Consider the following 6,000-nt stretch of genomic DNA (forward strand, 5'->3'; position numbering starts at 1 on the left):
AGGTTTTGGAGCAGCACGTGACCCTGAGCACTCAGGGAGGGCGAGACGGGGCTGAAGTCAGAGTTGGAGCCAGGCTTGAAGGCCAGCTTTTCAGACAGAATCTACCCTGGGAACTGTACGGCAGCACCGTCTACCCTCTGCAGCATTGCCCCGTCTGGAGCAGACCTGGGTAATAAGGGCACCAGTGTCACAGAGTGGCACCTGAGGCACTGGTGGCTTTGAAATCAGTCCAAGTTCAAACTCTACCTCTGCCAGTTACAAGTTAGGTGAACTTGGGCAACGTAACTTGTCAGAGTCTTTGTTTTAGGCATGGTTCGAGGCCTTCCCCATGTCCCTAGAGGTCTCCTTATTGTGCTCCAGCGCCACACAGTAGTCAGCTGTTCACATCTGTCCTCCCCGGTAGACGTGGGCCCCTGACTGCATCATCATACATCTTTATAGCCCCAGGCTTTGGCATAGTCACTGTCATATTATAAAGCCTCAAAAAATGTTTAATGAATTGAGTACAGAAAATACCAGTGGTCACTGGAGTTCTGACAGTAATAAACCTTACTATGTGCTCTGTATTATATAACCTCTTGCAAGCATGCTATCTCTGAGAGCAAGTTGAACAAATACAGGTATTAATATAGGAGCAAACGTTTACTAAGGACTGGATGTGTTAAGCACATGAGCCCAAAAGAGCTAAAAGATAATACCTGTAATCTAATGATTGTGTCCATAGAATAACTTTGTTAGAAACAAAAGAAAGGCAGTCGTGTCAGTTTTACAGCTTTTTTGTGATCTTATCTCTTACAGATAAAACCTGATAACCATGTTCCACAATGCTTATGTCAGCATGACATAAAAATCCATGTAGTTTGATTTTCTGCCTAAAATTCAAATCTAATATTTGACACTAGCGTCCAAAAACCGTAGATACGAACTTTTGGTCCCTAAAAAGAATATCGCTCTTAGAACATAGCTTTGCTGGTTCTCAGAGGGTAACACTATTCATCACTTCTGATTTTCTTTCCATATGGAGTCACCTTCCGTTACAGTCCTGACCTTGCTCTGCCCTTTTACTCACTCCTCCCCAGGCAAGGAAGAGTGAAACAAGGGAATTCTAGGATGCCTTCTTACCAAAGTATGTTCTGCTCTGCCCTTCCATGCCAGAAGTTTGTAAGAACAGGCACTGTTGTCCAGTGGTGCCAGTGGATGGCAAAGTCTCTATATCTCTGGGGTGCAATGTAGGAAACAAGTTGTTGCCACAGATTTAAGCCTTGCTCTCTACTATCAGCTTTCTCAATAATGATGACACTTTTACCTCCATCTGGCTAAATACCTGAGCCTGTTTCTAAGTTGCTTAGGAGCTTAGTGGAGAATGGTGATGTTATTGACCCTCCTCAAACCCCAACTTGACAATGCTTATTTGTTAAATAGTATGGAAAGTTTATAAATGTGGGTAGCTCTTGGAATTCCAATCCAAAAGGGGGACGGACATTCTCTGACCATTCTGAATAAACTGACAACATACCTTCTCTTTATACAGTCTGTTTTTCTGCTATTGCAGTATAGACATTTTAAACTTCTTTTAAGATTTATTTTGCTTAAAAACTTTTAAAGATTTATTTTGCTTTTAAGTGCTTTTCTTGGGTGGCAGACTGGTATTTTATTTTTATTTGACGTCATGCTAAGACGCAACACATCGTCCTAGTAGACTTCCTATATAAGCAATGACCAATTATAAAATAGAGGAAAAGGTCTTACTTACAAAGCATTACTTCACCAGAAAAAGATACCTATGAATAAACTAAATGAAAAATTACCACCTATACAAGGAGAAGTTTACGAAGGTATTGAAGAATATAAATGAAGACCTGAATTCTATGGAAAGATGTTTATATAAGAAGATTCAACATTATAAAGATGTCAGTTCTTCCCATATCAGACTCTACATATAATGCAATTTCAATAAACATAGCAAGGAGATTTTATTTTGGCTAGTGATACTGGTTCTAAAGTTCATATGGAAAAGGAGGGAAACCAGGAAAAAAATTGTAAAATAAAAGTTAATGAAGGGATTGGCCCTACTATGTGCCAAAATACATTATAAAGTTGTATTAATTAAAACAGTGCATTACTGGCACGTGAGCAGGCAGACAGATGAATGGAACAGAATAGAGTACAGAAGTAGACCTATATTAGATAAAGTAACAATACGTGGTTTAAAGAAAGACAAAAAAGAAAAAAAATGAATGGCTCATAAAATGAAAGATGATTTCTCATTTTCATAAAGTCCAAAACAGGTGTTCCTGCTTGGCAGGCTCTCCTCCAGGCAAGGATTCTGGAGCTCATGCTCCTTGCATCTTTAGCTCTGCCATGCTCAGTATGTGGCTTCTCAAGTTTTTCTGGAGGATATCTCCATTCCACATGGCAGAAGGCAGAGAGGATGGAGGATCATGTGTGGGAAGCTTTTACGTGCCAGGTCCATCACTTCCTGACTACAATCGAAGCTGGGAAACTAACGTGCTGTGAGCCCAGAGAGAGGAAGGAAAAGCTTTGGTAAATAACTAGCCTTCTCTCCCACAAGACCCAAATGCATATGGAATTTAGTATGTCACCAGGGTGGCATTTGATATCAATGGGGAAAGATGAATTATTCAATTAGTGATCCTGAAGAAATGGATAGCTGTCTCAAAAAAGAAAAAAAAGTTGGATTCCCAATTTATTCCTTGCAACAAAATACATTATAATTCAGTCAAATTTGAATGGGAAAAAAAAGGAAGGAAACTATTAGAAAACACAGGAGAAAAGGGAAGGTCTTTTTGTAAATAAGCATGCCCACCCAGAAGGCTCAAGGAAATGTGGGGTTAAGATTGTATAGCGCATTCACCCAGATACAACTATTCCAAGTTTCACAGTCCTGTTTCTTCCTTTTCAGGGCCCTTACATTAACGCAGAACACCTGCTTTGGCCTGCATTCGGCATCCCACTGTAGCTCTGACATTCTTATTATCGTATCCTGAGGCTAATGTTCAGCATAGTCTGCCCTCCTGCTGCAAGAGGTAAGAGTCTAATTAAAATCAGCCATGAAAGCCTTCCGGCTCTCTTGACATGCCCTGAGTTGATAGTTGGCTGACTTGGTGTGCCAGTCTCTTTCTTCAAGGCTTCCAGGAGAGTTAACAGAAGTCAGCCACCTCTACAATCCTTATGAATACCGTTGTCCCACACCACTCAAGAGCTACCACGTATTCCCCAGCCTGGTCCCTTCCACCCGTTCCTTATTCCCAAACAGAGATGAAAGTCTTAATAAACGTGCTGCTACAGCATGCTGTGGGTTGTCACTACCCCGTCTTAGACCAGCAATGAGGTTCTTGATGCCTCCTGACCAGAGAGTGAGCAAATTCTCTAGTCCCATTCTTGAGGGTCAACTTTCCATGGCCATCTCTGGTACTAGTTTAGGTCTCCGGAAAAGCAGACCTTGAGGCAAGGATTAGGGGGCATGTAGCTACTGGGGAGGTGATATCAGGAAGAGAGGAGGTAGGGAAAGTGAGATAGAGAAGGTAGAAAAGTCAATAAAGGATACATTAAAGTGAAGATTACTGCTGTAGTCAACAAGAGCTGAATTCACTCTGAGGAACCAGCAAGAATCGCCTGCTGAGAGATGGAGAAGCTTACATATTTATCCACTGATTCCTATTCTTTATTGGTTGGGGGTTGCCGCCGAGAGGCTGATAGACTGTTTCTTCCCAGCCATCCTGGAAAGTCCACCCTTGCAGGGTGGAGCACGTTCCGTGACACCTCAGAATGACTCGGGAAGAGAAGCAGAAAGATTCAGACACAAGTTGGATGCTGTCAGAATGTGCAGGAACTGTTACTTATGGCTGCAGGTAAAGTTACTAGCTGGGACATTAACAGCATCTGCTACAGCAAAAATTAAGATACCAATTCTGTCTATATTCCTTTCAAGCAGTTTTAAACAGCATCTGTTGTATCGCTGAAGGTGTAGGCAAACAGCATGCTGATGTACTGTTGTTCCGAATGTGTATTGATACAGCCTCTATGAAGGGCAACTGGACGGTGGCTGTCAATATTGAAGGTGTGGGAATTCCCTGGAGGTCCAGTGGTTAGGACTTCACGTTTTCACTGCCTAGGGTGTGGGTTCAGTCCCTGGTTGGGGAATTAAGGTCCCTCAAGGTACGCGGCATGGCCAAAAAATATATATGTATAATATATATATTGAAGGTGTATATACTTTTTGATCCAGGTTTAGGAGTTTCACTGCTAGGAATTGATCCTGAAGATATTGATGCAAAGCCTTTCATACAAGTATTTTCATTGTAATCATAGAGGATTGGGCACCGGTTTCCTCCATGGGGCACTGGGTAAATTATTGTACATCCATATAGTGGCACCCTTAAATAGAAGGGGATCCTCTCTGTGTACTGACATTGAACACTCTTATCAGAAGGCAGCAGAAAATGATTAACTGTTTATTCAGTATACTACTGTACTGTATAAGTGGGAAAAGAAAAAGTGTGTTTGTATATGTACAAACTATCTCCAGAAGAAGATTTCTACATGCTGTGGATTGTATTCTTCTTATAACTTTTCTGTTATTCCTAGGGACTTGGGATAAGAGGTGGCAGCTCCAGGGTAGTATTAGTCTACCAAATGGTAGATTGTGAAAACAAGTGTGATGAAAACTGACAAATAATAACAGAGTACGGCAAAGTGACTGGATAGCAGGTAATCATTCACAAATTGGTGGTTTTCCTGTTTACCAGCAATAGACAGTTAGAAAATGTAATGGAAGGGAATTTGCAACAGAAACCTAAGTATAAAACACCTAAGAATAAACATAACAATAAATATATAAGATCTTTACAGGGGAAAAAGTAAACTATAGGACATAGAAAAACACCTAGATAAATGGACACTATTAATGGTCTCAATATATTATGATGCCAGTTCTCTCCAAATTGTTCCATAAAGACAATGTAATCCCCCAAATATCCTAATAATATTTAGTATATAGTTTAACAAGCTAATTTAAGAATTCATAAGTAAGGCTACAAGTATATGCGTAGCTTAGACAGTTATGGAGTGGGAGAAATCAAATGATCAGTAAATGTAAAAATCAATGTTATCCTCCCTAGTCATTGCAGACATGTAAATTAAAATAAGATGTAACTTTTCACCATATAATTGGTAAAAAATAAAAAATGTTGATACTACCAATCAAGAATGTGAGGAAATGGTATTCTCCCACTCAACTGATAGAAAAAACATTATTTAAGGCTCTCTGAAAAGCAACGTGGCAGTAACTTTGAAAATGGTAATTATTCATTCTCAATGACCCAGCAATTCCATTTCTCAATATCTATCCTGTATGCATCAAACATGTATTTTAAGTGGCATGCACAAAGATATTCTTACCCCTAGTTCATAGTTGCAAAGAAAAGAAAAAAGGACAACAACCTAAATACCCATCGATATATTCATAAATGGCTACATAAGCCATAGTAAAGCCCTACCATGAAATATTATGTAGTAATTTAAAAGAATGATGTAAATCGATATCTACTGACATGAAAAGAATAAAAAGCAAGGTTTAGAATACTGAATTCAATAGCATCCCACTTATGAAAAATATAAAACACCACAAAACAACACTAAACACTTGTACAGGTACAAGTGCATGATTATATATTAATTTTTTTTGAATTTAATTTTATTTTTTTATACAGCAGGTTTTTATTAGCTATCCATTTCATACTTATTAGTGTATACATGTCAATCCCAATCTCCCAATTCATCCCACACCCCCAGCCGCCACTTTCGCCCCTTGGTGTCCATACATTTGTTCTCTACATCTGTGTCTCTATTTCTGCCCTGCAAACCAGTTCATCTGTACCTTATTTCTAGGTTCCATATATATGCGTTAATGTACGATATTGGTTTTTCTCTTTCTGACTTACTTCACTCTGTATGACAGTCTCTATATCCATCCACATC

Source organism: Phocoena phocoena, chromosome 3 (assembly GCF_963924675.1).
Source record: "Phocoena phocoena chromosome 3, mPhoPho1.1, whole genome shotgun sequence".
NCBI lineage: Eukaryota > Metazoa > Chordata > Mammalia > Artiodactyla > Phocoenidae > Phocoena > Phocoena phocoena.